The sequence below is a fragment of the Rhinolophus sinicus genome, chromosome 1, assembly GCF_057876585.1.
Source record: "Rhinolophus sinicus isolate RSI-liver-muscle chromosome 1, RSI-T2T, whole genome shotgun sequence".
In the NCBI taxonomy this organism is placed as follows: Eukaryota; Metazoa; Chordata; class Mammalia; order Chiroptera; family Rhinolophidae; genus Rhinolophus; species Rhinolophus sinicus.
The window spans coordinates 202036631-202049932 of NC_142501.1; the positions used below are offsets into that span (position 1 = coordinate 202036631).

At 36.1% G+C, this 13302-nt stretch overlaps 1 protein-coding gene and 1 pseudogene across 5 annotated transcripts in view; one reads left to right on the plus strand and one right to left on the minus strand.

Annotated features, from left to right (window-relative positions):
• Positions 1–13302, plus strand: part of KCNIP4 (potassium voltage-gated channel interacting protein 4) — a 1020161-nt gene that overhangs the window by 841289 nt on the left and 165570 nt on the right. The window lies entirely within an intron of this gene.
• On the minus strand, positions 6654–7112 carry LOC148759324 (large ribosomal subunit protein uL23 pseudogene; annotated as a pseudogene).

Here is a 13302-nt window from a genome sequence, read left to right on the forward strand (position 1 = left end):
TGTCTGAAAATGTTTTGCTAGAGTAGTAAGGGGTGAAATCATTTCAGGCTGATCAAATAGAGGATGGGCAAAGAGAAATTGGAGAAGTAAGCATAAAATAACATTTCAACAAATTTCCACGTGAAGATTAGGAGAACGAGGTAGAGTACAAGTTCAGCTCTAGGGGCAGGGATCGTCAGAGGCATGGGGGCTTTTGTTTATTTGTGTCTGGACTAAACCAAATGTCAGTCAACGCAGGCAATAGAAAGAATGTTCTATAAAAGTGGAGGATTTGAAAGGTAGATTTTGTTTGTTTTATTTTGTTCCTGTGATGAAATATGGATCCCAGAAATATAGATGGAAAGGGTTGAATGGGGAGGCAAGTTAGAAGAGTTGATGAAACTGTAAAGGGTTCAGCCTAGGCAGGAGTTTAGAAGTGGTTGTGTGATAAAAGAGTGGGAGGGATTCCGTTTTGTGCTTAGTGACCAAGGACTTAGTTAGAAATATCTGCTCATAATTAGTGTAACTTAAAGCCTTGTCATAGCTGTGCCTCAGCTGAATGAGGGCACTAGTTATCACAGAACAGTGGCAAAGACTGATAAAACTGAGAGAACCTCCATGGTGACCTTGATTACTGAGTGGTGACAAGCACAGTGGTGGGAACCCTGGCTAGTTCAGATTGGCTTCATGAAATATGACTAATCTCTGAGCTGATCAATACCCAAAGTAAACACATGAGCTTTCATTGGCTCTTCCTTGTCTCGTTTCTCCGGATACTCTGACCGTTAACTTAGCAGTGAACTTACACTGAAAAGTGCACCAGTAAAATCTTTTGTATGAGAAAAACCTAGGGAAGATGCAATGTAGGTGCATCAAAAGCCTCCAAGGTGTTCATTTGCATGAGCTCTGTCTCTTAGGAACATATAGATGTGTATTTACAAGAAAGCCTAATCATGCGTGGTTGGCTGTTTCTTTTACTATTCTTTAAAATTGAAAACCACTGCATAGGATACAGTTACCTATTCTAGTTATTTAAAAATATTCCTGTGGCATCTTTGAGGAAAAAAATAGAATTATATATCTTAAATATATATTATGGTTAAGACTGTGAATTGAAAAAAGAGTAAACCTAATAGCTTGACTTTATTTGCATAAATAATTGTGTCCTAATCATTTATCTATGAACACCCCTGGACAGATTAAAAAATAGGCTGTAAACATGGACGTGTCTCACTGTGTGAGTGGCCAAAGCCTCATCCAAAATAGGTCCTAAATTTTAATGAAAGTCAGGGCCATGTGAAAGCTTCCCAAAGTCTTAAAAATTAGATAAGGCTTTGGTACTTCCCCCTTTTGTATTGAAAATCAATTCTAAATGATAAAATAAAGGCAAAACAGCCAAACAGCATTCTGATTTTCCTATGATGATTATATATGTGTTTGTTGTTGCTGTTGTTTTCCAATTTCAAAAATCAAATTCTTTCAAAAGACTCTCTGAGGTCAGCTTTGCCAGTGCCCCACACATGTGCTTATGAGATGCTCCAGCACGGAGCCCCCATAAGGGGGACTTGCCCCCAGAAGGCCCCCACCTCTTCTTTCATGGCAGCAAAACTGTGCAGGAGGGCAGAGCAAACACCAGCAAAGGACACGTTTTTCCTTTAGCCAACAGATGAATCCACTGATATGCCTGCCTAAGATCATGCCCTAGACAGTCCTGGAGTAGCCACAGGGAAGCTTCACAGGGCTCGCTATTATCATATTTGTGAGCTACACTTTGTCTTTAATAACTGTGGTTTTATTACTAGCCATTTTTCAGGTACCAGCCTTGGGCTAAATTTTATTTTAACTGTTTTGTTTTGCACTGGTGGGAAGTGGTGTGGGATTGAAAAACAAACAAGAGACATACTTTTTTTCCTCCAATTGCTTATGAACTCATTCAGGATAGAGACATACATAAATAATATGGGAGAGTAAAGAGAGGAGTGGATATAGGTGGGATATGGGCAATATTGTATACAGTCTAAATATAGATATTCTAAACATCTACTTTGCAGACTGGAACATTGGGATTTTTGTTCATACCTGTTAGAGCCCAGGGCATGGAGTAAGTGTTAAATAAATATTTGTTGAAGGAGTTAAAATTATTACTGATAGATATAGCTATAGATATATAGATATAGGTATACATAGAGATAGAAATATACATACATATATTAATATGTCTTGATGAGTGAGAAAATATTTAGGACATGACTTTTAAAAAAATAAATCTATGTAATCTCAGAATCTGTCACATAAAAGATCCTGCAGGAATGACAGTTAAATGAATGAGTGATTGCAACAACCTACTGCAAACCTATTCTTACACTGCAGTTGTGTTAGGCAACCCTACGTGAATCTAAGGGGTAAATACCTGTCTGGATGGAAATTGCAACTTTTCAATAAATAACGTGACAGGCTCAGGACTGACTTAATCTTGGGCAGAACGTTTCCCTTCAGCATCTCTTTCTCTTCTGTCAGAAGATTATAGGATGTGATGATTCTTTTCATCATTCTTATCATTGCTTAGAGACATGCTAGGTGCCAGTGTCTATATTCAATATAGTTTTAAGCCAAGTTAATCCTTAGAATGACAGTTCTATGAGGTGAGAATTATGAACCCCAATTAATTGATAAGAAATCTGTGTCTTGTTTATGATCAAGGACATTGCAGGCAAGAAACTTAAGCTCTTGTCTTCCAATTTCTAATTTATTATATGGAAGTCATGATATCTACTGTATTAGGGTCCTTATGTAAATTTAAAATTCCATCTGCAAAGTAGGCACACACAAGTAAACACAGTCATGTATGTTGTTGGTGCTGGTTAAGAGGTGAGGGTGATGATGGCGGTAGCCATGACTGATGAGCAAGGAGCAGCTAAGCTGAGTACATCTGGTTTACCAAATGTTCAGGTAGATGTGATAGGAGAGCAACTGGAAATATTGGTCAATATAAGCTGAAAAAGACCTTTGTTAGCCACAGAAAGGGTTTTTAGATGACTAGAACTTCTTTAGAAGCACCTGCTAAGAAAAACTGTGTGGAATTTGTTACTTGCGAGAGAGACCATAGACTATCTCAAATATTGGAGAGCTACTAACGGATTTTATGCAAAGGGGTGGCATCGTAAGGTTGTTCTTGAAATTCCCTGTAAGGCCACAGTGTAGAGAATGGGCGTGGGGAACTTGAACAGAAGTAAAGCAACCTCCATAAAGGCAGCAGAATTAGGGATACAGTTATCTTGATAGATATGAAGGAGATAGGATTGACAGGATTTAGCGATTGTTAAAACATGGAGGTAGGCTGAGTGGAAACTAAGAGTCTAGAATGATTCCTACTTTTCTAGCTGAGGAACAGGGTGAGTAATTTGCAACGGCTCAGAAGCTGAGTTTAAGAGGCAATTATGATGACCTCCACTTTGGATATGTAGCACTCAGGGCCATCTGATAAACAATTGTATTTTTTATTTGTATGTTGTACATTTCTCCTAGAATTTAAGCTCCATGATGGTAGAGATTTTTAGCTTTATTTGTTGTAATCCACTGTTATGTCAGCAATGCCTACAAGTATGGATTAAAGGGACATGCATATCCATGATAGAACTCCAAGGAACATGAATATTCAAATTTTAGACAATAGAAATAAAAGGAATCCCAAGTGCAGGTTAGGAAAGAATGGCCAAGGATTTGTGAAGAGGAAATCCAAGAGAATGTGGTGTGAATAAATCAAGAGAGGGGAAAAAAAAAAAAAAAAATCAAGGAGGGAATAGTCCCTAGTGGCATATGATACAAAATGACCTAGTAAACTGAGCAGAGCTAGGGATATTTTTATGAACTTGAGAGAAATTCAGGTGTGTGTTGGCCTGAACTTCTGATGTTAAATGGCAGCAGGTTGGGAAATGAATAATTTTATTTTATTTTTAATATAAAAGGCCTAAATACGTGTGCACGGGGGAGTGGGAGGGGTGAGCAGAAACAACTAGACAGGAAAAAATCAGAGGAAGAGAAAATCAAGTAGATCTACCTTATGAGCTCCAGTTTCACTTTAAATTTCCACTACATTTGCATCCTAACGTCTTAGATTTGCCTGCTAACATTTTCAACATTTGTATAAGAAATGCCTTTTTGTGTATGTTTTCCATACTTATTTCAAAAAAGCGCATGTTTCTGGTTCTTTAGATGACACTCAACTTTACCTTTCTCCACCTCAATGCACACATGGAAATAGAGGGACAGAAATGCATCCCTTTCAGTGGGATGAATCCGTGATCAGGGTGACCAACCTTTTGATTTTCCTGGGACTGAGGAGTTTCCTGGGATGTGAAAGTTTGAGTGCTAAGATCTTGAGAGACCCTGGACAAACCAGAACTGGTGGCCACCCTATCTATAAACGTGGTTAAGTAATTTTAATTCAGAACTGGCTAAATTTATTTCTGTTTTTCTGTCTTTTTGCCTAGACATAGTATCTATAGTTACAGGCAAAGGAAAGATTGGAAAGTTGGACTCAATATACTTATAGCCTAAAGCAACCATTGTTTGGGTTAACATTTTGAACATTTACTAAAGTTGGGTCTGCCAGATCTTATGTTGAGATTGTTATTGAAATATGAATTGTGGGTAATTTTGAGTTAAACTGTGATATGCTCAAATCTATGTGATAATCCAACTGCTGCATCACCCTTTTGCAAAACCCTCATAGATATATCCTCTTCAATTGGTAGCATCAGATGTTCCTTCTGTGGATTTTCACAGCATTCTTACTAACTTAGAACAGTGTACTTATCAGGGTGATAACCATTACCTATTGACTTATATTCATCTCCCATTAGAACAAGATCTGATGAGAAAACTGTGCTCTATACCTGCTAGGCATTTGGTCAATACTGGTATAATTAGCTAGGTTCTACTGTTATAAATAATAGTTCCAAACGTGGCAAGGAATACTTAAGCTGTAATAATTTCTCTTAATTCCAGTCATGCAGATATGTGACTTTTAAAAACAAAACTGATATTTGCCATATTAATTAAAAACACAATGACCTGGCAATTTTCTTCTGATTTATTTATATTAATTTATGCCTCAGGAAAAAAATTGTAAATTCATTTATATGAAAATCTTATTAAAAAGCTGCACTTCAGCACATGTTAATGAGTTAACTTTGACTTAAAAAAAAGAATGAAAGATGATGAAACTGGAACTATCTTAGAACATCAATATTTTCTAAGCATAAGATAATGTAATCTATAGCCTTTACATAGTTTTAAAAGTGATGTCTAAATGCTATATATTGGAGCATACACTGAAAAAAATGAATTTCTTTGAATATGTTTTATCACTCTTCTTCTTCTCTGTGTCTAGTTACACACACACATACACACACACACACACACACACACACACACACACACACAGTTCTTAGCTTTTGTTCTAATATTCCTTCCTATTGTTCCTTATAATTGAATTATAAGTCCCCTAGAAATAAATAATATCTTCAATTATTAACAAGCCCTAGAAACAATAGACATTTTAATATTAACACTGCTTAGGTAAATAGTTTAAAAATATATGCTATGGTATTGCTTTCTAGCTTTAAGAACACTCTTTTAAAAATATAGATAAACATGGCATTTTCCACGGCACCGAAACTGCCCAGATATATACAACTGAAATGGTATTAGGACATTATGACTAAATCCCACACATTTTAGCGTTAACTGTTATAAGTACTGAAAACAAACAACTAGAATTCAGTCTCAAATCCTCCTCCAGAAGTCAAAGTGCCAGCAAGAAAGAAATATTTTTGCCTTCATCCTTTTTCTGTTGTTAGTAAAGCTACTCCATGAAAGGATGAATATTTTATCAAGGAGAAGCCTTTTAAGTTTTAACCAACCGTTATCATATTTCAAGGAACAGCAAATGAAAAACATTATGGTCCTCAACATATTTTAAGATAGGGATAAATATCCTTAAATTCTGAATAATGTAGTCCCACCAGTTACATGCACTATTATGGCTGCAAAGAAAACACCAAATATTTTATTTACATACACTTCTTTCTTCTCTTCTGCTTCCTAAAATAATCACTCACTTTCTTGGATAAAGGCCACATGGCCATGGTCCCAAAATAAAACCAGCAAGACTGTCTTAAGAAAAATATAATCAGATTGCATTTTGATACTAATGGTTGATTTTATAATTGCTTGCTTTGTTTAGAGAAGTAGAAACATTTATTTTTGGCTTTGCAATTACTACCAGTGTCCAGAAGCTAAATTATTAGAACCGGAGAAACTAAGTTAAAAGCACAAATGCCATGCGATAACAAGAAATTCAGGAGAAGCTGTGCTAAGTTCAACCATTTCCAGGAAGCTCAGTATGGTACCGTGATTCGTGTAGAAACTCCACTGCGAGAAGTTCGAATGTCCCGCAACTCTCCCTTACTTTACAAAATCTCAAAATACGGCTTTGACTTACAGGATGAATGATTTAAGAAGTGAACTTTAGAAATGGATTTCTCACATTGCCGAAGGGCAATGCAGAGGCTGACTTTTTTATTTTATTTTGTTTTATTTTATTTTATTTTTGTTTTGTTTTTTACAGTGAAAAAAAAATTGTATTTAGAATTAGCCAGCTGGACTCCGTTTTAGATGATCCCAATTTTGTTGGCAACTTCCAAAGCATCATAGTCAGGAGCCAGTCGAACATGCCTTCTCACCATCAGGCCTGATCAGGGTGTTGACCTTGGCCATGTCAATGTCATGGAGCTCCTTCACAGCCTGTTTGATCTGGTGCTTGTTGGCCTTGCCATCCACAATGAACCCAAGTGTATCGTTGTCTTCTCTCTTCTTTATGGCTGACTCGGTAGTTAGGGGGCATTTGGTGATGGCACAGTGGTCAAGCTTGTTTCTCCTTGGGTCGCTCTTCCCAGGGTATTTGGGCTGCCTTTGGAGCCGCAGTGACTTGGGCCTTTGGAAGGTGGGTGACATGCGGATCTTCTCTTTTGGTGGCTGTGGATGCCTTTCAGCACTGCTTTCTTTATCTTCAAAGCCTTGGTTTTGGCTTTGGGAGGAGCATGGGCTTCCTTCTTCATTTTTGGCAGCATCTTCGTGAAAAGGCAGAGGTTGACTTTAAATTGCAAGCTCCAATACATGGGGGATATAGAAACACATAATAATATGAGGTTTTTTTGGGAATGCAGCTAAAGTTGTCTCACAACGTACAACGAGTTTAAAATCGTCTCTGTTCACTGTGATGAACAGAAAACTCAAAAAGGAAGACAAGCAAATGATGTAATTAATCCATGCGATGTCCAAGCTTTCATCTCCTTCTGCCCAAAAGGCAGGAGGGGAGACAGAGACCCACTGTAGCCCGCTTTACTCTCTGCTCCACTCATGTCTCAAGCTGCCCTTTAGTCAAGTATTGCAAAGACCCCAAGAGGTCAGGCATCTTTCTCAACCAAATGCCCTTAGGCATTATATAGGAAACAATTAACATGTCGGCCTGAGATGGCTATCCATAGAAATGCGTGCCTGCAAAGTAGACCCCTGGCATCTAAGAAGTTAAATTTGGGGACGGTTCACATTATTCCCTAACTGATTAGTGTGTCTCACTGTTCCTAACCTCTTTGTACAAAAACCTACGGTTTATAGTGAACATCTGATTTCCTTGTGGGAGTCTGGAACTTTGGTACATCCTAGACAGAGAGTGTCTATGTGACCTGTCCCCCTTAGAAACTTTGGGCACTGTGTCTTTAATGAGCTTTTCAGTTACATGACAATTTAATATGTTGTCGCAACTTATTGTTGGGGAAATTAAGTGTGTCCCTTATGACTCCACTGGTAGAGGGTCCTTGGAAGCTTGCACCTGGTTTCCTCGGGCCTTGGCCCAATGTGCTTTTCTTCTTTGTTGATTTTATTTTGTATGTTTTTGCTGTAATGAATTACAGCCATGAGTACAACTCTGTGCTGAGTCCCGTGTGTTCTCCTAATGAGTCACCAAACCTGGAGGTAGTCTTTGGGACTCCCAACACAAGCATCTGTGATATGCAACATGACAGCTAACGTATAATGAATTAGTCTCTCTCCTATGCATCCAGCATGGTATGAGCTCTAGTCTTTTCTAGGAAAAACTGAAAAAATACTCATTCAATTTTTTGTGTTCTGTGGTTCTGGTGAGGAATCTTTGTAGAGAAAGACTTAAAGCGCTGAAGAGCCCCAAGTCAGCCCTCGGTCTTCCATACAGATAAAGCATTCGGAGATACACAGCTGTCCTTTCACAAACAAACAAACAAACAAACCAAGAGGTAGAAAAGATATGCTCAATGACTGACTGCTCCTGGCGAATGTTGTCCTGGGCTTTGAACGGTTTAAAGCATGATAGATGTGGATACCTACGGACTGAATCTGTATAATTCTGGAAAGCAGATATCACTAACCCAACTGAAAGGTAAAGAAACAGACGTAAAGCGTTTATCATACACTATTCTCTCACATTAGACTATGAGCTACTAGAAAATAACATTTCTTTCTGCTCGTATATGTCCAATGGCTAGAGTAACCTCTGTCATGTAGTTGAATGAATGAATTAATTAATTAATTAATTAAAAAATTAACTTTGCACTTTCTACAAGATGGTTAAGTTGTGGAGCTGGGTCTCAAACTCATGCTTCTCTAACTCAAAACGAATATTTTTTCCTTAACTCTAATACTTTCCCTTATTGCTAAGGACACTCACATATATCTTTGCTAATAAGGAAACTATAGTATAGAGGCTTAGAAACTGGCCTAAGGTCATTCATTCATTCAATGCTTATTTTGACCCACTGTGTGCCAGGATTATGCTAGGCCATGGGATATAGTTTAAAAAGGAAAAAAAAAAAAAGTCTTATTTTATAATATATTAAGATAAACCCTAAATTTAAAATGCATAAATGGACAATGGAACTGGAGGATTCTCTGACTACATAATCATCACTAATATTTAGAAAAAAATCATAGGTATCCCCCAATTTGTCTGACACAAAGTATGTGTCCAGACTCTTGGCCTTACCAATCTGAGATGCTTCTGATACTGAAAACAGTATGCAGGTTTTCCACACTGAAACAATGACCTAGAAGAAGTGCTAAAACATAACATGGATTGCCTTATGCTGTTAATCAAATCAAGGTAATTACGCTCAAAGTGCAAGAGCTTCAAGACTGTTCAGCTAGTGATTAGCGCTGAATGTCCCAATAATTCAAGCCATACGTATGCAAAACTCATTAGGAATGTATCAGTCATTTTAATATATCCAAGAGTTGCAATAATTCAAACCTAATATGAGAAAAGAATAGATTATGGGTTAGGTACCCATTATGTACTAGAAACTACAATGAAGAATAAGATACAATCTTTGAACTTGAGGAGGAACGTGCAATTGAGTACATGACAAGAAACCACAAAACTAGAAATATATTGAATATATTGAAATGTAATTGGAATGCGTTGAACTTTGAAAAAAAAAATTTTAAGTGCAATGTTAAAACAGAGTGAGTTTGACAGGACGAGGCACTGCTTCTATTCATTCTGTTTTCTTCCTCACTAACGGAACATCCGTTTTAACTGGGGCACCAATGGGCCTAGGGAAAATCTTCCATCATCAGGCTTTCTTGCCATTAGGGGTGGCCGGCCGTATGACATAACTGCAAATAATGAGCTACCAGTGGAAGTCTACTGGTCTAGTAGGTAGAATTTTTCGAAGAGCTGTTGTTTTTCTAATTAAAAAGGAGGAGAAGGAGGAGGAGGAGGAAGAAGGGAAAGAGAAGGAGAAAGAGGAAGAAGAGCAGACTCAGTTGGCACTTGCCTTTTGCCCTTCGACCTTTGCCTTCTTTCTGATTGCAATGTCGGTGGGATGTTGGCAGGTATAGTCGCCATTTTTGAGTATGAGAAAGAAAGCCACAGATTAACACGACAACGGAAATTAGAAGAAGGCTTAAGCAGGACTGCCTACTTCTAAACTTTGTTTTGTAGAAATAAACGCTTATTTGGTTAGGTCACTATGGTCCACATAAAGCTATAAATCAGTACTAACTCATAAAATGATAGTTCCCTTGACTTCATTCAAACTGCTTCTCTGAGAATTTCCCTCACTGAAGCCATTTTGGAGTCATTCTTACAAATTATGAACTAAGTATCTGTGGGTGTTTCTGTGATGCTTCTTTGCAATGAAGAATCTGGACAATGTGTCATGAAGAGAATAGTGATGGTTCAACAGTCGTTGCAGGAATCTCATTTCCAAAGCAGGAAAAAATGACAAGAGAGCTATAAGAATGGTGTGAAAATTCAACAGCTGACAGGATAGGTGGTTGGGTTCTTTGAATGAATTTCAGATTTTTTTCATATTACCATGTAGCTGGTCTGTTCATGGTGTTAGCTTCTTGCAAGGTGTGACTTAAGGTGTTTTCCCTTACAAGTAAATGAGAGTATAAAAATACAAATTGTAACTATAAGGTAAAGACAAATGTTTAGCAAAAAAACCAAGATTTTTACATGCAAATGATTCTTAGCTTTTAATGAGATGACCTTAAGAAACTGGTCTCTGATTCTGATGACACTGACAGATATTTTGCTCTATTACCCTTTCGAAATTGTCTACAATCCAAAAAAGAAAATCCTTCTCTTTACTTTGTAGTTACAAAAACAAAACAAAACAAAACAAAAAAACAAAAAGAAACTCACAAATTCAACTATGGACCATAAAAAAATGGCATAGTGTTTCTTAAGGTGGACATAGTGTTTCTCAAGTTTCTCAGGGAGCTTAGGAGACATTTTGTATACCAGGAGAAAAAAATGTATAAAATAAATTCTATAAATATTATTTTAAAAGAACATTTAACACGTCTAAAATAATTCTATATCTGGGGCTGTGGGAAGTTTGCAAGAAACATTTCTAGGCAGTTTTCTTGCTTGGTTACTCCATATTTTTATACTTTTAGAGTACTTTAGAGATTTTACAAACTTTTTCATACATTATCATTTCATTTTCATACCTAATCTCATTTTACAAATAAAACAATTGAACTTCAGAGACATTGAGTAAGTTTTCCAAGGTCCTATAACTAATAAGTCACTAAACGAAGCCAGGAATGTGAGTCTTCTTCACCCAAGTCTATTCTTTTTTAACTAATATTCCTCATTGTTTTTTTCTCATATCCCGTAAAATAATTGTAACTATGTATGCTCTTGCAGATTTTCAATTGAGATCTAGAATATTTTCATCATAAGTTTAATCACTGTGGTTCTTGAAGTTATAATTCCCAGCATACTATGAATACAGATATTTCTAAATGAAATGTTATCCATCCCTCTTTTAACTGTATTAAATTCAATCCAACTACTATAGCAAATTTATACCCATCATTCATCCATTATTTTTCTTAAGAGGTATAAATGTTCTTTACTTTTTCTAGAGAAATTTATCTTAGAGATAGCCATGCATTAATATTTAGCTTGTTAACATCAACCACACAACCTTATCAACAGCTGTATCTAGCCAGTCAACAAATCTTATTATTACTTTTATTTCAAAAGGATAAAATATTCCACATAGATCATTGTTCCATACACACAGAAGAGAATATTGTGCAATTGATAACTGAATTTATTTGTAATCACAATTTTTCACAATTTCAATTCTATAATTCCACTTTTTTTTTTAAATTAGTGGATATCAAAAATCCAACTATTTCATTGTTAGAATTCCAAATAATTTTATTTCTAAATATAACTTTCTGTGTTTCACTGGATGAGTTTAATAAAAAGTAACATGATTTAATAAACAAATAGGAGTCTTTCACTTATTATCAGATGACCTCCCCAACTAAATTGCTTCTCGGAGCCTTAGTTTCCTTATTCACATAGCTGCCTATTTCACACTGTGTGGCTCTAATAAGAAATGTATTTGAAAGTACTATGACCAATCTAAAGCAGGATAGAAATCTAGTCATTTTAATAGTGGTCATTATATATCTATGGTATATCTCTTTTGGTACAAAAATTGCAAATGGCAGCCAAAGAAAACTTTTTTATGTCATTCTCCATGCTGGCACTTCACTCTCATCAACCATGTCTTTCAAGCTTTGAAACCTTGGTGTTATTTTAGATTCCTTTTCTTCCAGTCTTATCAATTTTATGTAAAGAACACCTCTTGAATCTGGTATCTTTGTATTTTCCCAACACTGATAACTTTGCTCAGTTCTCTCTCTACTGTTGACTGGACTGTAGAAATAAATCCACGCTCAGTATACCCGTTCCCATGTTTGTTTGTTTGTTTGTTTTTAATTCAAATCCATCCTCTAACCAGCAGCAAGAGTTATCTTTTTAAAAATACAAGTAGATCATTGTCATTCTCAGTTACTCTCCATTTTGTACAGGAATTGAGAGCTGGGTCTTCCATGCATCATGCAGCCCCATTAAAATCTACAGGACCTCTGATTGCAGGCTACAACCTTCTTTTCCCACTGTGTATCCTTTGCCCAGGAAATGACTTTCACAGTATTCCACAAATACGCCTTTTTATGATATTAAACTTATGCTAAGTTATCCTTTCTGTATAGAATCTTCTCAATGTGACAAAATTATGTAAAGATAAAATGAAAGCATTTCAAGTTGAGAAGTGCTGCGCTATAAAATTATCATTAATATCATTGTACAGATCTGAATCATTTCAAAAATCTTAGCCCAGCATGCAATGACAATTGATATTTTTCTAATTTCTATCTGTAGGGCTATCCAAGAACTGTCTAGTGTGTCATTTATCCCACCAGAATTAAAGAAGCTTATGAAATAAATGGTTTTAAAAAATGAATAACTTTGGTAAAATAGAAAACTCAAATAATTTCCTCCCTCATATCTCTTGGAAATTACATATAATTATATATAATGTGATATTATAAATTTCAGTGCATGAAAATTACATTCTGAAATAAGGTAATTTGTGAAGAATGGTATAATGATACTGTACTTTTCATTTTTTTATAATTCCTTTATTCAAAATGACCCGAAGCCCTTTAATAAACATTTCTATGATAGAAATAAGTGCAGAGCAGTTCCTCTTCAGATTTCAAAGCAAGGTCCTAGAAAGTGAAGAGGAACCTTAATTACACATATAGACCAATGTGTGAGCCTGAAATTGGGTTTCAAATTTGGTTTCCAAGACCAGTTCCACAGAAGTTTGTTTGTAGAGGAATGGAGTCAGAGATAATGTTAATACTTTAAAAGACAAAAAAAAAAAAAAGCAAAAAAACCCACATTTA